Source organism: Peromyscus maniculatus, chromosome 13 (genome assembly GCF_049852395.1).
Source record: "Peromyscus maniculatus bairdii isolate BWxNUB_F1_BW_parent chromosome 13, HU_Pman_BW_mat_3.1, whole genome shotgun sequence".
NCBI lineage: Eukaryota > Metazoa > Chordata > Mammalia > Rodentia > Cricetidae > Peromyscus > Peromyscus maniculatus.
The window spans coordinates 62168425-62191373 of record NC_134864.1 but is presented as its reverse complement, the minus strand read 5'-3'; the positions used below and the strand labels follow the sequence as shown (position 1 = coordinate 62191373).

The 22949-nt window shown below is 35.5% G+C and overlaps 1 long non-coding RNA gene across 1 annotated transcript in view; it reads right to left on the bottom strand.

Annotated features, from left to right (window-relative positions):
* Positions 1-22603, bottom strand: part of LOC143268238 (uncharacterized) — a 37105-nt gene extending 14502 nt beyond the window's left edge. The window contains exon 1 of the long non-coding RNA XR_013043924.1: positions 22489-22603. This is a non-coding gene — a long non-coding RNA (uncharacterized LOC143268238). The remainder of the gene's footprint in view (positions 1-22488) is intronic.
* Between the last annotated feature and the right edge of the window lie 346 nt (positions 22604-22949).

Here is a 22949-nt window from a genome sequence, read left to right as displayed (position 1 = left end):
GGGGCTGGTTACAAGTTATTGTCAAGGGTTAAGAAAAAGGCTAAGCAAAGGAGATTAGATTTAAGGTTCTTGTTAAAAAAAAGAGAGAACGAAAGAAAGAAAAGAAAAAGACAATTACTAATACTTTACATTGGATTGAATTGTTTTATATTGTACAAAAATTTGAAACTGATATTGTTAAAAAATGTTATATGTATATTTCTAATTGTATTTATACCATTCATTTAACAATGTAATACAAATTTCTGATCCTTGAATGTTATTATTACCAACTACTAGGATATAAAGAAATGAAAGTTAGTAGTTAGACATTACAATAGGACTTGTAGTCATATTAGATATGTTTTAAAAATTGAGCAGAGATGTTTTAGACAGGTCATCTTCAAACCCTTCAGAGATCTACAGAATATGGCATTTAAAATGCTTTAATAACTTAGAAAAAAAATTTTTTGAGACATGTCGGCTCCTGGCAGTACCAATCTACTTTAGAGAAAATATGGGCATTGAAGAAACTGCATATGGAGTCAACTTTCATTTTGGCAAAAGTTAGCCACTGGACAACAAAGTATCCTCGAATCAACAGGACAAAATGGACAGACAGATCACGAAATAAGGGACTACTGATTCTTGCCAAAACAAGTGTGGTTATGGCTTTATCAAAAGGCATCTTCTGAGGCCAGGACAATATGGCCCCATCCCTGAAGTGGCCTTCGCATCCGGAAAAGGTACGGTGCCCTTTTCTTCGAAGGCAGCTTAACAGGCAGAGGGCCGATGGATTCTGTTGTACAATGGAACAGCAGCTGAAAGCTCATGCCTCTCAAAAGTAGACTGGCATTTAATAAAGGGATGTGGAGAAGAAGGGGATGCTGAGATGAAGCCATATATACACAGCCAAGAAGAATGGACAGCTGAATTTAAAAACTGTCAACAATTTCCAGAATTTAAAATCCTGAATCATGACAGGACACTAGTGGAATCCAGGTGTTTCTGGTACATGGACTGCTCTCACCCAATGTGAGATTGAACTGTTGACCTTGTGTACATCCTACTTCACAAATGAGTCTGTCAGATATACTAAGCCTATAGGCTGAAGATGATGCCCCAACACTGGAGAAACCTCAGGTGACTGCCCAGGCAGCTGGCTGTTTCTGTCAACTCACAAATTTTTTGGAAGTTGCTTGCATGCACTTCCTGTTTTTTATTTTTGTTAGCTAATATTATTTCCTTCTTGGGTCTCTGAGGGAGTTGAAGATTAGTTAGTTATGGTTGAAGATTAGTTACTTATAGTTGAAAATTAATTAGGATAGAAAGTGCATTAGATACATCTTGGATTTCCAAAATAGGATAGATAATGGAATTAGTTTCTCTAATTTGTCCAATACCTGTTTAGGTATTTATTATTTGTATATATTGTATATAGTTATTGTACTTTTGTATATAGTTTTTCTTTTGTTAGTCATAACCTTTTGCTTTTTTTTTCTTTTTATTAAAATAGAAAAGGGGAAATGTGGTGGTAATCTAATTATACTGAAATGTGATTTTGATTGTATGTTAATAAATAAAGTTGCCGGGGGGTCAGAGCTATTAGAGCCATAGCAAGAGTGTGGCGGTGGTGGCACACGCCTTTAATCCCAGAAAGCCAGCCTTTAATCCCAGGGAGTGGTGGTAGAAAGCAAAAAGATATATAAGACGTGAGGACCAGAAACTAGAAGCATTTGGCTGGTTAAGCTTTCAGGCTTTGGAGCAACACAGTTCAGCTGAGAGCTATTGGGATGAGGACACAGAAGCTTCCAGTCTGAGGAAACAGGACCAGCTGAGGAACTGGTGAGGTGAGATAGCTGTGGCTTGTTCTGTCTCTTTAAATAGACTAACAGACAGGAAATAGAGCCCTGATTCGGGAAGCTGGGACACCGCAGGCGGAAGGGTGAGATTTCAGCTCTGACCTCTGACCTCTCGGCTTTCTCTTTTTCATTGTTTCTGTGTTTCTTATTTAATAAGACGGTTGGTTACATCTATAAAGCTGTTGAGTCATATTTTGTTGTATGTATATGGTGTCAAGATTGAGCACTCTACGATGAACAATGGTGGGAAATATTAATTCTTCTCCAGCAAAGCATTCATTCTGGAGTTCTTTGTGTAGAGGGTGAATATGCTCAAAATACAGTTATGAAATTCTCAAATGCTTATTAATAAATAAATTTAAAAAGAGAATTATACTAAACACATTGAATGCAAAACAAACAGACCTGCAAATAAAAAATAATATTCATAAATGTTCGCTAGACATAAATTATTTAGAACTGCATCAAACTTAAACCACAATGAATTCTTACGATGCAATTTTCTTAAACCATGATTTTATTCCAGCAGATTTAGATTACATGTATGCTTAACTTTGCACATATGTTGCTGTTGTTGAAGACCATTTGTTCAAAATGGCAAAGAATGCAGTCTTCATACATATGCAATTAAGAAGTCATGCAAACTTTTCTGTCATGTGTCAAGGTCATAGCTAATTTTGTTTTGTTTTTTGATTTTTGTTTTTAGATACAGGGTTTCTTTCTGTAGCTTTGTGCCTTTCCTGGATCTCACTCTATAGCCCGGTTTGGCCTCGAACTCATGGAGATCTGCCTGCCACTGCCTCCCTAGTGCTGGGTTAAAGGTGTGTGCCACCACCACTCAGCCATAGCTGATTTTATAGTCCTTTGAGAGTGAACAGGTTTCTAGAACTGAAGGACTATAAGGACTAATCACAACTTGGAGGAAGATGCATGAAAGGGGATTCCTACATAAGTAATTTTTTGGGTAATTTGTTCAAATTTACATAGATTAATGATCCTAAAATAAATTTACTTGATATATTGACTCTAGTCAATAAAACATTTTAGTTGTGATTATTGACACATTATTTTGATTAATGGGATTCACAGTAACATTTTCTTACATGCATATGTATTCCTGCTTTGTAATTTCACCCCTTTGACTTCCTCTCCTCCCATACACCTACTCAAGCCCTGAAAATACTTCAAGATAATCTAAAATAATATATTGTAAATAATTCTCATGTCCCTTTAATGTGGAAACAATGACTTGTTCTTTACTTTTTAAACTTTCATTTATGTATTCATTTATCTAACTTTTATTCTCTCATGAGTTGCATCGGGGCCACAGTTTCCGCTCCCTCCACTGCTCCCTGTCCCTCCTCTTGTCCACTGTCCCCCAGACAGACTTCTTCTTTCTCATTCAGTCTCAACAATAGAACTTATTTTTAATTTAGGTTAATGAATGAATAAATATAAACAGCTTTTGTTTATACTCACTAATATTTAGAACAATGTTAAAATCTGATTGAGTAGGAATGTTATGCTGATGACTATATCTGCTTTAATTTATTCATACACAATAGTCCATAGATGTCCTTTTAGGTAAATAAACTGACTTGGGACTGGGTATGCAGCTCTATTTAGAGTAACCTACTTGCCTGGCATGCTCAGAGTCTTGAGTTGAATCCCCAGTTCAACAAAAACCCAATGTGGTGGTGTAAACCTAAGCTCCATACTTGGAACCGGAGGCAGAAGAATTGGAAGTTTAATGTCCCATTCGGTTATAGAGAGTTTGAGTCCAGCCAGGGATAGATGAGACCACATCTCAAAATTAATTAACACGTTAATTTTTTTTAAAAAGTAACTAAATAATTGACTAGTTTCTACCCATTGCAATGAAATGATTCTTAATGTATTTGTTATGCACTCTGAATTTCTCAATGATCAATCAAGCTAATCTGAAGAGAATCACTTGTTTAAAGACACCCAAGATATTTTTGAGATATCACAGCATTTGTTCCATAATATAGTTACTTTTGTAGCATTACTGCTGCAGTTCTTTTTGCTGCAGTTCTTTTTAACAGAGTCTTGCTATTACCCCGGCTGTCTCTGAATTTGGGATTCTTGTGCCTCAGTCTGTCAAGTGCTAGGATTACAGTAAGAATCTACCATACATAGAAAAGACTTACAATTCAACTTTGTATAACCAATGGTGTCACTTACCCTAAACAAAAGAATAGTCTAATACCCTAAACAAAAGAACACACACACACACACACACACACACACACACACACACACACACACACACACACAAATATATACATATTAAAGAATATCTATATACTTCTTGTGGTCAGTGCAAGCTAACTTTACAAATAAACTTTGAAAGCAAATATAAGCATTAACTGTAGTATTTTCTCTATTTTTGACTTTTGATATAGAATATAGAAATACTTTGTCTGTAAATAAAAAATGTTACATATTGATTTATAAAATGTAACCAATCTACTTGTTTGGTGGTTAAACAATGATTATCCAACAGGGGGATGTTTTTGTATTACTGCTCAGGTAGAAAATTTGCCTGACATTTCCACAGCACTTCTCCCAATTAAGAAGACAGCTGTCATACTGAAGGAATTGATAATCTATTCACATGTCACCTGAGAATGTTTAAGTTTAACAGATGTTAATTCACTAGAGAATGTTCAAGTTTAGAAATGAATGTCTCCTTGGAGTTTTGTCACTGGCAACAAGAAGAAGATAATTTATCTTGATTGTCTTTCTGGGTTTGCAATGTCAATCTTGCATGGGTGTGTGGGAAATCACAGGAAAAAAAGCAGTTTTAAAAGCAGTGTTATATAACGATAAGGAAAATTTATGGTTTACCTTCTAATATCTGTGAATAAACTGAAGTCTGATACATGTGATAAATATTTTATTAGGAAACTTTTTATCAATCCTTATAATATCTCCACAGAATCAAACATAATTTCAGAAAGCAAGTTAAAAAGTGACATAGCAAAATATAGTCAATGACCCTACATTTCTCTTAGTCTGTATCCCCTGGTTTTCCACAACACCTTCAATGCTAAATACCATTCTCCTCTCTGACTCTGTCTCTCTGTCTCTGTCTGTCTCTCCGTCTCTGTCTCTCTCTCTCCCTCTCTTCCCCCTTTTCTCTTTCTCCCTGACTTTCCCTGTCTCTTTGTTTCTCACATACACATGATAATATAGCTGTTTCTGAGTGGTTTGTAGTAATGCATTATTTAATTTTCTTTCCTTACATTTCTGTCAGCTGCGAATCTTCATTTCCGCTTAATGACCAGACACTCTGGACAGAAACAATTACAACAGAAAGCAATACTAGAATGTGAAATGAAAAGAAAAATGAGAAACAGAAACAAAACAGGATAAACGAGGTGGAAAGGAAAAAATGAAGCAAGTAACTGATTTAAGGGGGGAAGAAAGAGTGAAGTATGTAAAGCAATAGAACCCTTCTGAACATTTCCCTTGGACAAAAAGCATTTTATATGATAGACAAGCAAGTGTTTAAATAATGTTTTTAAGTTGAATTATTTCAACTGAAGGTTTCAACATTTTATCATTATGTCTTTTTGTCATTACATTTCTCCATATAATGTATATCCCTTCTATGAGATAAACCTACCTTTGATAAATCTTGGCCAATGACAGAATACAATAAAATCTATTAAAATGCTAATCTAAAAATCTATATTTCCATTTTTGTACACTATGAAATTGAATATTGGAACATCAGTATTAAGTGAACCAATGTGGTATGGAACTCAGTATTTAGCTCATACCTACCTAGAACTAGTGACAGTCATTTTGCAAAGATGTGCTTCTAGATGTGCTCAAGCACACCCAGCTTTATTTCCACACGTCTATGCCTACCTCCAGTTGACAGCCATTTTAGTTTCACATCCTCCATTTTATCACTACTTTTATGATGAACAGTTACCCAAGGTATGGAACAAAATAATTTTCTGCTATTTTATGTGCACCTTTGCTTTATGCAAATATCTTTGTATACATTCATATTTCACTTACAATTCATGGCTAATTGAATAAAACCTTAATTCTATAAAAATGAATGGAGCATTTTATGAACTGAAATTGGTCTAATATTACCTGGACACATCAACTTAAATACTAACACATAAAAGTTTTTGCATTCACAGTTCTAGGCAATTATCACCTTAACAATAGTATTGTGAAATTGTAAATGATTTCCTTTTTTTTCTTTTAGTTTTGATATCAGAATATAACATCATTTCCCCTCCTTCCTTTAAGTCCTCCTATGCACTCTTCCTTTCTCTTCCCCAAATACACAGCCTCCCCTTTCACTTATTCCTGTGATTAAGCATATATGTATATGTACAGATATATTGCTAAATATACCCTGTTCGGTCTGTACAGTGCTACTTACATGCCTGCATTCAGGACTGACCATCTGGCACTGGAAGGAAAATTGATGCACTCTTCCCTGGAGAAGATCATCTTTCCTGCTCTCAGCATTTCTCAGTTACCAGGCATTATTTTTTGTATGGTTGAAGCCTCCTGGGCTATCCCAAGCTCATTTGGTGTGACTGCTGTTGTTCTTGTAACGCTCATGTTTAGGTAGTCCTATTGGTGAAAATTTCTGGTACATAGTCATGATGGCAAATCCTCTGATCCTCTGTTTCTTAACATCTTTTTTCCATATGCATGTAATTATACACTGAATTATGTGTATTGTAGGTTTTTTTTAAAGAGAATAGTTAATGGTATGGTTACTTATGAATTTTTCAGATGTGCTTATTTTCCATTGAACTTAAGAAATAATATGTTTGAAGAAAAATCTCAATATTTCTTTCACAATGTTCTGCAACTTTATCCCATGAAACTAGAAATATAAAACCAAAGGAAATCCAAAACAAGATGGAAGAAGATGATAAGGACACAGGCAATGACCAATTACATATAATTGGGGAAAAACTGAACAAAATTGAGCAAAAAATCAAGATGATCATTTGAAATCATCAATAAAATTGATCCGAAAAAAACAGACAACAGTAAATAAAATTAGAGGCACAAAACACCATTAGAGGGAGATAAAGAGGATATATCATCATAAACTCTGAAGACAAAGGAGATGAGTGAATGCGATCATTATTTTCTTTCTAGCCTGTGTTTTGTATGTACCTAATTCAGCTACTAGTCATCCTTTGGTTAGCTCCCATTCTTATCACAATACTTCTGACCTAACAGCAACTGACTTACCATAGGCATATGAGAGTCCAGAGTGAGTAAAAAGTGATTTGTCTATGCATGAAGAACATTTACATAAAAAGGAGCTCCTATGGGCCCTAGCATTTCTAACCCAGAGCTTATACTCCTGGAGATAGTCACACATTGACTCCAGGACACATGCATGCCAGTGATTTGTATTCTAATATTAACTGGAACAAAAATAAAACAAAGGCAGCCCTCATTATCAAACTTTAGCTTTCAGTTGCCACTGAACCCTCTCTTTTGTTCTCCATGTTGTCATAATGACCACCGGTAGTAACAGCTCCCCTTGTCCCTCTCCCTCATTGAACTGTTTCCCTTTAGAAGATCCAGAGTTCTCCAATGACTGAAACACTCCTGGTTTTCTACAGTAATGTGTGACTTCCATGCACATGCATCTCATTTCCATATGTCAACACAATGACTATTATTTTACATTTTTCTATCAATGCTAGCAGGCTTGGAACATGTTTTCTTGCATCTATAATTACTGAGCCTAATTACAATTAATTCCTTAAGCATTTTAATCATCCTAAGCACTCACACCTCCTTTTAATATTAATATTTCATCCTAGCAAATCATCTCTCCAGATTAAAATCTCTCAAATTTTCCTTTCTCTTATGTTAAACAAACTACCCCCAGCAAAATGACCGAACTTCCTGCCATAAAACAAACCTTGTTTATAACCAAATACATTGTTATAAATGTCTACATAACATCTTTACTCCATATTAATATATTCAACGTTACCGTTCATTTGATAGATATTCATTGGAAATCATAAAACAAGTAGAATTTACTCTGGATGCATTTCATTCAAACAACACCTAAGTCATTGTCACAATTATAAGCTATATTTTAAATCATGTCTATCTATTTGGTATTTTCTCACCTGTAATATCTCCATCATCTGAATTGTGATACTCATTGAGATTTTTGTCTCTCCCATTCCCCCCTCACTGGGGAACAGAAATTAACATGAACAATTAACTTATGAACATTATGACTTACCATTGAGCTATACTTCAAATCATTGCTCTACATTTTTATTTGAAACCAAGCTACCTTGAACTACCAAGTAGCCTATATTATAAGCCTGGTATAGACCGGGAGGCTTAACTTAATTTCTTTTTCTTTTTTATTTTGATTTTATTATTGTTGTTGTTTGGTTGTGGTTTGAATTTGCTTAACAATACAATACATTGGTACCCTCAAAATTTAGTCTTTTCTCCTGCCATCTGATCACATTGCAAATAAAGCAGTCATGGTACTATACATCCTGCTTTAAATGCTCCATCTTTCTCATTGGTAGGTCTTCCTTCATGATGCATTGTTCTGCTATTTCTCACTTCTCAGAGAGTGATAATCTACCTTGCTATGGACTGTAAACTGTTTTGTTTTATTCTCCTTCTCTACCCCATTGCACTGCTTCACAGTAATGGTTCTGTCCCTGTGTTCCCCACCCTGTAGTTTTCTTATTCTATTCTTACAAATTATATGGAATCAGTAAATTCCTTCCCTAGTCACTATTCTCACAGTATCTCTGGCCACTGGAGCTTTTCTTGGTCAGGGATAGGATTCTGTGGGAGGCAATACTGTTTCCATTTAAAATCACTTTTGTCAAAAATTGTCATTTTTTATAATGCTTGAGACTAAATCCATTTTTCACTTGACCATAGTAACATTTAGACAATAATCAAAATTAGAAACTTGTGCTTAGCCCAGGGATTATCTTCTGTAATGTATGTTCATACTAACTGCTGTGAAATTAGAATATATTTAGGTCTAATTTTGATTCATATAAATGTTATTTTGTTACTTAATCATCTAGAAATACAAATCAAATAGAAAACAGATCAACCCTTTTTCCCCCAAATACTACATTGTTAAAGTTCATATAATTTTGCCCTCGTTTGTGAAGTACGTATGATTTCATATTTTATTTGGCTTCTATGAAGATGTACAACATTCCCGATGAAAAAGACACTTGATTTTACAAAGCAGTATATACTGAATTAAACTCTGTATTTAAAAATATATTTCAACATCATTTAACTTGATTGAGAGACTGTGCTTAGACCACTTTCATGTTCATAATCCATTTAGGTAACAATTAGATAATTTAGTTTCCCATTGTTTCCTAATGCATTCTATTTAATTATATTGTGCATGCACTTAAACATGTTTTTATTTGGTAAGTGGAAAATGAGTAAATGTAATGCACTCATAAAATATAGAGATGTTTTTCACATGTTGGATTATTTGTCATGAAGCAACATAAATTAAATTTGAACTTTAACATGTTTTATATTTTATTAGTTTGTGGTAGCATTAAGATAACATTTATTTTGTTTGAAGATGAAGTTTACACAAGGAAGAATAAACTGAACCAAATCTTCCAAATTTCTGATTCATATTACAAACTATGAGGGAAATGATCCAAGAATTTTTGTCATGAAAGCTCTCTCTCTCTCTCTCTCTCTCTCTCTCTCTCTCTCTCTCTCTCTCTCTCTCTCTCTCTCTCTCTCTGTGTGTGTGTATGTGTATCCAGTTTACAGTGTGCAAATTGACTTACAAATATACACTCTAAAAACAGCATACACAATTTTACTTAATACTCCTAACATTGTTGCATATTTCATTCTTTATCTCTGTTGATATCTAAAATCTAATGAATTAATGAATTCTATTATATATTACCGTACAATGCAGGGCTATATATGCATTCCTGGTTTTACTAATTTTCTTTCATATACACCTTTGCGATCTACAGTGCTATGCTCTCTTCTTCATGGAGTATATGAGAGATTCTAGTAGTATATATGTAGACATGATTTCACTATGCTATTGCTACATCATAATTTAAAACACTTTTTTTGTGTGATTGTCTTACAGGGAAACATATCAATTAGCCTTTCATGAATGATTTCATCATAAACAACTTATTTCAGACAAGCTATGTTTGGGAGAAATTAAGAATACATTATAACTTATGATAATATATAGAAATGCTTCCACTGTTTCATGGATATAATGGATATAAATCAGTGAATATAATCACAGATTTCTCTGCGTGAAGATAACATACTATATACTTCCTCATATACCTATCATGTTTTGTTGACTAAAAGCTACTTTTTGATTCATTTTATTTTTATTTTAAGACACATTGTAACTAGAAATAAAATAGTGATTATTTACCTATAAATAAAGCTTAAATGTAGTTTTCATAAATATTTAAGACCTTAATCAGTTTGACATTCCTACACACCAAAATGGGTATATTACCTTATTCTAAATCATCATTGAAAATTACTAAGTTTGGAGAATATTCTGATTTTCCATAAAGTTTGCATCAGTTAAAAATATAGTTACATTATTCCTCTATTTGTATTTGTGAAAAATCACTCTGAAAAATTCAAACAATGTCAAATATTTATAATATGACAAAATTTTGATTAAAATTTATTACAACAATGATACTTCATCTAAAGATTTCTGAATAGTTGGCTTATTATAATGAATAACAATCAATTTTTGATCTTAGAAATTGTTTAACTTTTCCATTAGGCAGAATCCCTGATATTAATGCTGGAAGAGGCAACCCATTAGGAGGAAATGGGTCCCAAGAGCCGGCAAAAGGGTCAGAGTCAGCCCCACTCCCACTGTTAGGAGTCCCACAAGAAGAACAAGCTATACAATATAACATATATGCAGAGGACCTAGTGAAGAGCCACACAGGCATGAGTGCCACTTCAGTCTCTGTGAGTCCCTATGAGCCAAGCCTAGTTGATTCTGTGGACTGTGTTCTCATGGTGTCCTCGACCCTGCTGGCTCCTGAAATTCTTCCTCCCACTCTTCCAAGGGGTGAGATTTTATCCCAAAGAGGGAGAAGATGTTTCACCTGGCACGGTGTTTGCGGTTAAAGCATTAGGACTTGAGTTCAATCCAAGGACCCACACTAATGGAAGAACCTGTCAAACAAACAAGGATGAGAGAGGTAGAGGAGACACTTTAATTCACCTTTGCCAGCACACTCAAGTGCATCCACGTGAACATGCACTCCCCCCCCCACCCCGCACTGCATGAAAACACATACACAGCAAAGAAAAACTATCCTCAACAAATTTCAAAACTGTAAACCATATTTTATGACTAATATTTACAGTTAAGAACATTCCTTGAATGAAATTTCATGTTATTTCTTCCTTCATAGATCCAGGAAGTCACCATTCTACTGTTTAATTCAAAATACCTGCCTCTACTAAATGTACCTCCCTATGGGAGCCCTTGCCTTCCTGTAGGAGGCAATGGGGGGTGGGTTGGGAGGGGAGGCTAGACAGGGGTGGGAGGAGGCAAGAGGGGGATCTTTGATTGGTATGTAAAATGAATAAAAATTTTCTTAATAATCAAAATATCTGACTACCGTATACTCATTTATATATATATTATATATGTGTGTGCATACATATATATGCATAAACATATATATGTGTCCAAGGTATGTATATATATATATATATGTCTGTGTGTGTGTGTGTGTGTGTGTGTGTAGTATTGGGCCTCCTATAATTGACATATTTATTGTAATATTCATAAGGTTCATTCAAGTGGCTGTACATTGCAGAAATCTCTTCATTTATAGGATCAGATAGTGAACCCTTGCCTGTATAAATGACACTTCCCTTCTCTACTCTTCCGTGCTGATGGACATTAGGTTGGTTGTACATGTTGCTTATTGTGAATCTTGCTCCAATGACAAAAGTATTGTCAACACCTTTGGGGGCTCCTAGTGTCCCTTCCATTTCATGAATATTCAGAATGGGTGACTGGAGTATCATCGGGCAGTTTTATTTTTAACCTTTAGGGGGATTTCTACACTGTTTTTCACAGGAGCTGTACTGTTGGCATTACCACCAATGACGGGCCTGCTGTTCAGAGGCCACGTGAGCTACTGTTCACCTGTTCCTTTGCTTAGCGACCCCGGGGTGCTTTCACATCTAACTGTTGGACACCGGGATGATTTCTTTAAAGATATACATGTTCGTTTAATCTTTGTACATCTGACTATGTGTGAATTTTTTTAAAATGTACACATATTTTTTAAATGAAATGTTCCATATCATAGGAGAAGGAAATATGGGGTGATGATCCAAAAACTCATGGAGTTATTGGCTCACAATTGATTCTATGCCTTTTTAAACTAGAATTTAATATTTCATGTCATATAAATATTATTGTGAAAAGGTACTTAATATGTAGATCTTATTGTGATTTTTTTGATTTTTTGATTTAAATTAATAAATTATTTTATTCACTTTACATTCCAACCACATATACCCCTCTCTTCCCTCCTCCCACCCGTCATTCTCTCCTCAGACAAGGTAAGGCCTCCAATGGGGCATCAGCAGAACCTGGTACATTCAGTTGAGGCAGGTCCAAGCCCCTCTTTAAAGAAGAAACTCTTTGTTTCATTGATTTTTTGTACTGTCCTCTTTGTATTATTTTACTGATTTCAGTCCTCAATTTGATTATTTCCTGGCATCTATTCCTCCTGGGTGACTTTGCTTGTTCTTGTTCTAGAGCTTCCAGGTGAGGTGTTATTTCACTAGTGTGAGATTTCTCCTTCTTTATGTGGGCATTTAGTGCTGTGAACTTTCCTCTTAATGCTGCTTTCATAGTGTCCCATAAATTTGGTTATGTTGTACATTCATTTTCATTGAATTCTAGGAAGTCTTTAATCTCTTTATTTCTTCCTTGACCTGTTGGTGATTCAGTTGAGCATTATTCAGTTTTCATAAGATTGTATGCTTTCTGTAATTGTTGTTGTTGTTGTGTTGAAATCTAACTTTAAGCCACGGTGGTCTGACAAAATACAGGAGGTTATTACATTTTTTTTTGTATATGATGAGATTTGTTTGTTACTAAGTATGTGTTCAATTTTACAGAAGGTTCCACAGGGTGCTGAGAAGAAGGCATATTCTTTTGTTTTAAGGTGGAATGTTCTGTAGATGTTTATTTAGTCCATTTGAATCATAACATCTGTTAGGTCCCTTATTTCTCTGTTACGTTTCTGTCTGGCAGACATGTTCATTATTCATAGTGGGGTGTGGAAGTCTCCCACTAGTTGTGTGTGGGGCTTGATGTGTAATTTAAGCTTTGGTAATGTTTCTTTAACGTATGTGGGTACTCTTGTATTGGGGGCATAAATGTTCAGAATTGAGACCTCATCTTCATGGATTTTTTTCTGTGATGAATATGTAATGTCCTTCCTGATCTCTTTTGATTGATGTTAGTTTGAAATCTATTTTTGTTAGATATTATAATTACTACACCAGCTTGCTTCTTAAGTCCATTTGATTGGAAAGTCTTTTCCCAGCTTTTTACTCTGAGGTAGTGTCAATCTTTGAAGTTGAGGTGTGTTTCTTGTATGCAGCAGAAGGATGGATCTTGTTTTTGTATCCATTCTGTTACACTGTTACATATTAAGAGCAGTAAAGGAAAAGGGCCAAGTGACTTTAAAAGGAGGACCCATCAGAATAACACCTGATGTCTCAATGGAGACTCACTCTCTCATTAGAGGTGAATTGAGTCTATTGATAGTAAGTGATATTAATGACCAATGATTGTTAATTCCTGTTATCTTTTGGTGGTAGTATGTATTTATTTCAATTCTTTGTGATTTTCTGCTGTGGGGTTAGCTATTTCTTCTTTTATGGGTGCATCTAACTACCTTAGGTTGGAGTTTTCCTTCTAGTGCTTTCTGTAGGGCTGGGTTTGTGGATAGGTATTGTTTAAATATGGTTTTGTCTTGGAATACCTTGTGCACTCTGTCTATGGTGATTGAAGGTTTTGCTGGGTATATTAGTCTAGGCTGGCATCCATGGTCTCTTAGTATCTGCATTACATCTGTCCAGGACCTTCTGGCTTTCAGAGTCTCCATTGAGAAATCCGGTGTTATTCTGATGGATCCTCCTTTATCAGTCACTTGGCCTTTTTCCTTTGCTGCTCTTAATACTCTTCCTTTATTCTGTATGTTAATAGTTTGATTATTATGTAGCAAGAAGACTTTTTGGGGATGTGGTCTATTTGGTGTTATATAAGCTTCTTGTATCTTTATAGGTATTTCCTTCTTTAAGTTGGGAAAGTTTTCTTCTATGATTTTGTTGAATATATTTTCTGTGCCTTTGAGTTGGTATTCTTCTTCTATCCCTATTATTCTTAGGGTTGGCCTTTTCATTGTGTCCCAGATTTCCTGGACATTTTGTGTTACGACTTTTTTGGCTTTATGTTTTCTTTGACTGATGAATCTATTTCTTCTATTGTATACTCCATGCCAGAGATTCTCTTTTCCATCTCTTGTATTCTGTTGGTTATGCTTGCATCTATAGTTCCTGTTTATTTACTCAAATTTTCTGTTCCCAAAATTCCATTGTTTAATGTCTTCTTCATGGTTTCTTTTTAAATTTTCAGGTCCTGAACTATTCCCTTTACCTGATTAATTGCTTTTTCTTGGTTTTCCTCACTTTCTTTAAGTGGTTTATTGATTTCTTCTAATTTTTTGTTTGACTTTTCCACAATTTCTTTAAGTGAATTTTTTATTTCTTCTTGAAAGAACTCGATCATCTTCATAAAGTTATTTCAAAGGTTGCTTTCTTCTGTTTCTTCTACATTGTGATGTTCAGGTCTTGCTGTTGTAGGAGGGCTAGGCTCTGGCGGTGCCATATTGCTCTGTATGTTCTTGTATGTATTTCTGCACTGGCATCTACCCATCTCTTTCTCTAATAAGTTCAAGAGGTGTCTGTGTCTGTGGGAGCCACTCATGGTCCAGTCTTCACTCTTGGTCCAGTCAGAGCTGGCAGATTCTCTGTCTCAGGAAGCTGCTAAGGTCAAGGGAGGCTGGGTAGGTTTGGGTTAAAACTGGATCTTGTAGGTTGCATGATCGAATGGGGCATGAGTATTGGTGGGGAAGCATGCCCACAGGAGTCTTCCCTGGTGGCCTGCAACTGGGGCAGCAGCAACTGAGGGTTAGGGGGTGTTATGCCTAGATTGCAGGGACCTCCAAAAGACCACCATGGAGACATAATCACTTATGTAAAAGCAAAGAGCCTTTATCTTTCAAGCTCAGAGCTTGGACTCTCTTTCTGATGCAGCAGGTTGAACAGAGAGCAGAGAGCTCAGGCATGGTGGAGTTTGTTTTTATCATAACAGAGGTTAGGGTGAGGGTATTTCCAATGTTCAGGATACTGATTGGTTGACATTTGTCTAGGGGTATAGTGAATGTTTGGTATGTCAGGTATTTCCCCTTACACACAGGCCTTCCTGGGAAGGGTCATCTTATGGTTTTTTTTTTTTCCTGGATCCAGGATTGTCTGGGCTTCTGAGCCCGTCATGACAGCTATGTGGTCAAGCTGTTATGGATCCCCCCACAGGGGCATGGGTTGTGCCTCAGGGACTAGGTACTAGAGTTAGAACTCTCTGGGTGGTAGAAAGTTTACTCATCTCTGGGTCCAATTAGAGCTGGCTGATTCTGTGTCTCAGGGAGATGGGTAGGTTTGGGATAGGGTGTAGGTCTTGTAAATTGCAGGTTGGAATGGGGGATGTTGGTGGGGAAGCATGTCTGTAGGAGTTCCCTGCTGGCCCTGCAACTGGAGCAGGGATGTATGGAGTGGGGGTGGATCACAGGTTGTTTCTTAGAGCTGAGGTCCTAGAGGCAGGACTCTCTGGGTAAGAGAAGAGTCACTCACCTCTTGGTTCAATCAGAGCTCTATCTCAGTAAGCCAATGAGGTCGCAGGGCAATGGATGGGTTTCAGGGTAGGGAGTGGGTCTTGGAGACTGCAAGGTCAGATGGGGAGTCTTGGTGGGGAAGCCTGCCCACAGGAGTCTTCCCTGCTGGCCAGCAACTGGGGCAGCTGTGATTTTTATTTTAATTTTTATTTTTTAATTATTATTTTATTTTATAATTAATTTAATTTTACATATCAGCCATGGATTCCCACCTCCCAGCCTCCCCCCCCAATCCACCCCCCATTCCCACTTTTTCCAAGGCAAAGTCTCCCCTGGGGATTCAGCTCAGCCTGGTAGATTCAGTTAAGGCAGGTCCAGTCCCCTCTTCCCTACCCCAAGGCTGAGAAAAGTGTCTCAGCAAAGGCCCTAGGTTCTAAGAAGCCAGTTCATGCACTAAGGACAGGTCCCGGTCCCACTGCCTGGGGGCCTCCCAAACAGTTCAAGCTAATCAACTGTCTCACTTATCCAGAGGGCCTGGTCCAGTTGCATGGGGGCTCCGTAGCTATTGATTCATAGTTCATGTGTTTCCACTAGTTTGGCTATTTGTCCCTGTGCTTTTTGATTTATAAGGAATCAACTGAACAAATTTTTAAACAACTCGATATGTTAATTTAAAGTCAATTAACAAATCCATTTGAACAAAAACCAAGGATTCTTTAAACTTAGTTGGTATTTATGAAAGCTAGTAAACATAAATAATGAACCAATTATTCCTCATTTCCTAGTACCTTAATGACACATAGTCATTTCGTAGAGAGTAATTCTTATGTTAAAATATCTACATTTAGTTGAGTAAAACAAAATAGAAATTTCTGTAACAGTATCTTGCCATTTATTTCCAAACTATGAATAAGATCTATTAACTGCTTTTCTATCTTTACTATGCAGATATGGAAAGTTTTCAAATTTGCAATGCAACAAAAGCAGTCGTTTGTCATGACACTTGGCCTGCTTTATTAGTCTCCCAGCTTAATGTGTCTTTTAACTAAATGACAGCAGTTTATTTAACTAAAGACTTAATTGGTCAAATTAAACTCAAAGCACTGGGCATTAGTGTACTTGTTAAAGCTCAGTCCTAATTATACCGATGTATTAGCTGAAATAACTAAACAGATGAGTTTCTTTCTAGTGAAAATATTGAAGACAAACACGAACCAATTTAATAAAACTGTCTAGCATGTTAATTTGGTCTTCATCACCTACATTACTTGTTAATGCCACCCTACTGTAGCTAAGAGTCTAAGAGAGTATTCATAGTAAATTCTTACTTGCAGAATACTAAGTATAAGTTCAACTGGGCAAAGCTCCCTGCCTAACTCTGAACACAGATACATTTATTTCATCATTACCTAGTGATGAATTCCCTTCCTATTTATATACCCTGTATCTATTTTGCCTATATCTAAAATATATATATCAACTTCATGATACCTTTTCTTTAAAGAAATACTTCATATATTCTTAAAATGGAAAATGTGATAAATTTTGTGGCACCTCAACATATTCTGTTTTTTAAAGGAAGAGAAATGTCTCACATTTTTTCATACTAAAATTCTAATTCACCTGTTCATAATAATTGAAAAAAAGGTGAAATTTAACAAGAGAAAACAAAGATCCTGAATAGACAAAATAATCCTCTACAATAAAAAACATGGCTGAAATTATCACCACCCCAGTTTTCAGATGCATTGCAGAAATATAATAATAGAATATCATTGTACTTTCATGAAATCAAATTTTTACATCAATGGAATAGAACTGAGGACCCACATATAAGCCCCCACACCTACAGCCACCTTGTTTTTGACACAAATATAAAAAAAGAATACATATTGGAGAAAGCATCTCCAACAAATGATGCTGCTAAGCTAGAATTTCCGGAAATAGAAGAATGAAACCAGATCCTTATTTTTCACCTGTACAAAGTCAACTCCAAATAAATCAGGGACATCTACATGAGACTTGATACCCTGAATCTGAGAAAGGAGAAAGTACAGGTAACATTTGAAGTTATTGGCACAGAGAAGAACTTTCTGAGAAGGACCCCAATAGTGCAGACATTAAATACAATTTATAAATGAGACCTCATGAATGTGAAATATAGTAAAAGACAACATTATCTGAGAGAAGAGGCAGCATACATAATGGGAAAAAGTCTTTAGAGGCTGTACATGTGAAAGTGAGTTCCTATGTAGAATATGTAAAGAAATAAAAAAACCTAAACATTAATAAAATAAACAACCCAATTTAAAATCAAGCATAATGATAACAGAGATTTCTTAAAAGATGAAATATGGGTAGCCAATGTATATATACATATGTATATATATAATATACATAATATATATACATATATATTTAATGTTCAGCATCCTTAGACCACAATGAAATACCATATTAAAATACTTTAAGAAATTATCTTTCCCAAGCAAGAATAACTATGGTTTAAAACAAATAATGATTTTGATAAATGCTGGCATGGATACAGTGAAAGGTTAACTTTGTTCACTGTTGATGGGAGTGTAAATTGGTATAGCCAATTTAAAAAAGCAAAAATAGATCCACCACATTTTATGCCACTTACTTTGCCTAATATTTGTTCTGGTATGGAGGTGTTTTGTTCAGAATTTATTTTCATTCATATTTTTAATAAAGTTACTAGGAGATATTTTGAACTTTACTAATGGTTCCTGTCCATAATATTTGCACCACATTTTTCTTTTTGGACTAATTTTTTTTGCATCACATAATGCCCAAGGGTGACAAACATACTCAATATCCAAACATATCTACAGACAATGCACAAATATAAGAAGTTAGATTTTATGTAATCAAAAGGAAAAATGTGATTAAGGTGTTTAAGTCCAGGATCATCCAATATCAAATAAGATAAAGTAAAATAATAAGTTATATATTTTCAATATTACATTATATATAAAAACAAATCAGGTTATATTGTGCAAAAAGAGGACATGAATTTGAAGAAGAGTTGGGAGGGGTATGCTAGAGGGTTTGAGTGGGGGGAAGGGAAAAGTGAAATATTGTAATAATATTATTATGGTGATATTTTATTTGTGCACCCCAATAAAGCTTATCTGAAGATCAGAGGACAAAGCCAACGACTATATGAAACATAGAGGTCAGGCAATGGTAACACATGCCTTTAACCTTAGCATTCATGAGGCAGAGATCCATCCAGATCTCTGTGAGTTCAAGGCCACACTGGGAACAGAGTCGAGCCTTTAATCCCAGTACTAACCATGGAGGTCTGTAGGTCTGGACAGACAGACAGAAAGTGACCTAGCTGTGCAGAAAGAGGAAGTAAGATGGCAGGAACAGAAAGGCATATAGGCATGGGTATACAGGAAGTGGGTCTCTCTTTGGCTGAGGATTTCCTAGGGTAAAAATGTGGCTGGCTTCTTTCTGTTTCCCTGATCTCTCAGTTTTTACTACAATATCTGGCTCTGGGGTTTTTTTTTATTAATAAGACCATTTGGCTATTTGCCTTACATATTATAATCTCTAAAAAATATTATCACTTGCAAAAATAACTATGGTTTAAGAACCTATGTAATTGTATGTGAATATTAATTGACAAGATTTTATGTGCCTAAACAGGGTATGAAAAAATTATGTAGGACAAATGTAATAGCAAATATATGAATGAAAATATATTGAAGACATAATGTTATACTTATATAATGACATTTCAAAGTCATTAACTAAATAATTTTAGGAGAAATAATTTTCTTTGCAGTCATTCTCAAGGGCCTAAAGTTTTTCAACTAATGGGACTAGAAAGTAAAATAAGAATATTCAGTCTATATCATATTTAAATAAATTATTTCATATTCATCATAGATTTATGTGGTGCATACTTTGTGTGCAATTGTATAAAGGAGAATAAAAGTGATTCTGGCAGGTGTCAAAGTTCTTACAGATTCTAAATTACCATGCTGAAACTTCAAAGCATGTGTAGTTGATTACAGAATTGTCATTTAGCAACTATACAAAGTAAATTAATACAAAACAACTAAACTTTGAAAATACTTTGGAAGTCACTAATTAGCTAGAGTCTCATAAAACCAGTACATTTTATTGCTTTCGTATAAAAACTCCATTAACATTATCTTATTACATGCAAAGATTGATGAAATTAAATATAAACAATTTATTCTTCCAACATTGCTTATTTTAAAGTTATTGCCTCTTACATACTTTTTATCTCATAATACAAAAGCAGAATAATTAGATACATTTTATATTACATAAACTAAATTTGATTTCTCTATTACTTTTTGTTAGATACATGTTTTATTTATTTAATATGGGTAAAACAGAAAGATTAGAAATTATTTATGAAAATATTCAGCCAGGTAGCGGTGATGCATGCCTTTAATCCCAGCACTTGTGAGGCAGAGCCAGGTGGATCTCTGTGATTTTGAAGCCAGCCTGTTCTATAGAGCAAGATCCAGAATAGGCATCAAAACTTTACAGAGAAACCGTGTCTCAAAAAAATGAAAAAGAAAGAGAGAGAGAGAGAGAGAAAAAGAGAAAGAAAGAAAATATTCTTCCTCATGAGTCAAGACCACAAGTAGTGAGTTAGTTTTCCAAGTTGGAAATTTCACTAGATATCAATAGACTAGACAACTTTCTATATATTATGAGATGCTGTGTTCCATAGATTTGTGCATTAAAAACTCTTCCCCAGCTATCAACACTGTTGAGAAGTGATTGGACTGGAGATTGGGACAATAACTCATCAATGAGCTAATCAGTTGATGAATTTGCCGTGGTTATTAAGAAGTTGAATATGAATGGATGAAGGGGTCAGGTGGGTTTGTCCTTTATGATTATAACTTGCCCTGCTGCCTTTATTTCTCCTTGCTTTCTGTCTGCACTGTGGTGGCAAATTGTCATCTAACATGCTTTTCTGACTTTTGCTTCTGAATTAATGAAGTTTCAAAAGCAATGGAGCCAGCTGGCTGTGGAATGAGATCTTTGACATCATAAGCTAAAATAAATGCATCCTCACTGAGTGTTGCTTTCTTGTGTGCCTGGTCAGGGGACCAAAGTTGGCCAACACACTACAATCTCTATGTACTTTATTTACCCCACTTTCCAGAGATTCTGACAAAGTCCACAAAACAGAAGGGTAAGGCAAAAATTAAAAGAAAGAAACCAAGAACTGGAAGACATGGGACAGTGAACAGTAGTGGAAGGACACAGTGGTGTACTTCATAATGTAGATGCTTCTCAGTCCAATAAAGTTGATAATTAAGCTTAAAGATAACTTATTAAAAGAAAAATTTAAGGAGCCCCATTAGGATGATAAAGAACCCTGCCAGTCTCACACAACATCGAAGAAAGAGAATAAACCTGTGCTCTTTAACCGGCAAATACATAATGAAAACATGGTAAATTCACACTCTGAGATACTACCTAGACATTAAGAAAAATAGAATAATGAAATTCACAGGTAAATGGATGAAAGTAGAAAATACTCCATTGAATGAGGTAACCCAGTATCAGAAAGACAAACATCCCATGTTCTTTCTCATCTACCACTCCTAGCTCTTCTGATGTGAGTCTCCTAACTCCAAATCTTCAGTTGTGAATAAAGTATTGGAGTAATTGCTGAGACTAGGAAAGTAACAGAGGACCGTTACAGAGGACGGAGGAAGGGCAACAATTCCAGAGCAGCAGAGTATAAGTGTTCTAAAGAGGGAAAAGAGAAACAACGATGGCCGTCCAATGAGAGAGGATGAAGATAAACAAAAATGTAGAGTTAAAAAGAAAAAAAAAGATGTCTGAAAAAGTCATGTATTATACCTATAATACACATAAATATATATGCGTGTGTATATATATATATATATATATATATGCACACACACACACACACACATATATATATATATATATATATATATATATATATATATATAATTTAAAACACATTTTTGTATTTAGGATGACCATGATCCTTTGAGGAACCAAAGACCATTTAACAAAATCCCCAACACCAGACAGAAGGAGCTCTCTTCTGAGTCATTGTTCAGAGTTGTCCAAGAGAGTCCCAAAACAGTATCATATATTGGCATTACTCAAAATTGCCCCAGCCCCTAGAAGAAGAAGGCAAGTCCCTATTTTTGAGCATATTGTGCACTTTTATCACAGAGTCAAAAGGCCCCTGAGTTGGAACATAATTGAAAGCTTCTCCCTAAGGACTAGCTTTCAAGGTGCATTAAGGTACCATGTAAGCTTCTAAAAGGGAGAAGCAACTGACAACCCTCTCCATTTATGAGGACTATGGACAACAATGACCAGCATGGCAAGATAAACCTAAAGGTCCAATTTGGAAGGCATGCCTTGGTGTAAGCCAAAATTCTCTCTTTGGTTTTAATGATCACAAAACAAAAAATGAAATCCTCCATGATAATGGAAATCTAGCTAGCTACTTAGGTTTGTGAAGTCATGCATATTAGAGAAGAACCTTCACCACCTACTTTAATAAACCAGCATATTTCAAAATTACATTCTTAATATTTGTTCTTATGCTCACAGATTAGTGTAATTACCTGCCTCCATTAAGGGAACATCTTTTTTCAGTATTACAGAAAACCCCAACTGTAGTGGGTAGCCATTCCAGCTTTGATCGGGAAGTTCCAACCCCCATTGAAGCTTCAGTAACTGTCACGCCTACAAGGCGGGGCCAAGAGAGGGCCCTGAAGACCCCAGATGTGCTGCCCTTTCTTGTTTCCTGTACCTTGGACGCTAAAGGTAGACCGAGCAGAGTTCTCCAGAGAACACTGCCAGACTGCGCTACGTCTTCCCCAGACCCTGTAACGCACCTATCCCTTCATTTGTAAGTAATGTCACTAATAAACCTCCCTTTTAACTATGTGGAGTGGCCTTTATAATTTCACCAATACCCAACTCATCAAAATGCAGAGTTATGGAACCGAGTCCCAGTTGATATATCTGTAATCCAGTTCTTGAGGCTTAGAGATCATTGCAGAAGAGACAGTGGAAAGCTTGT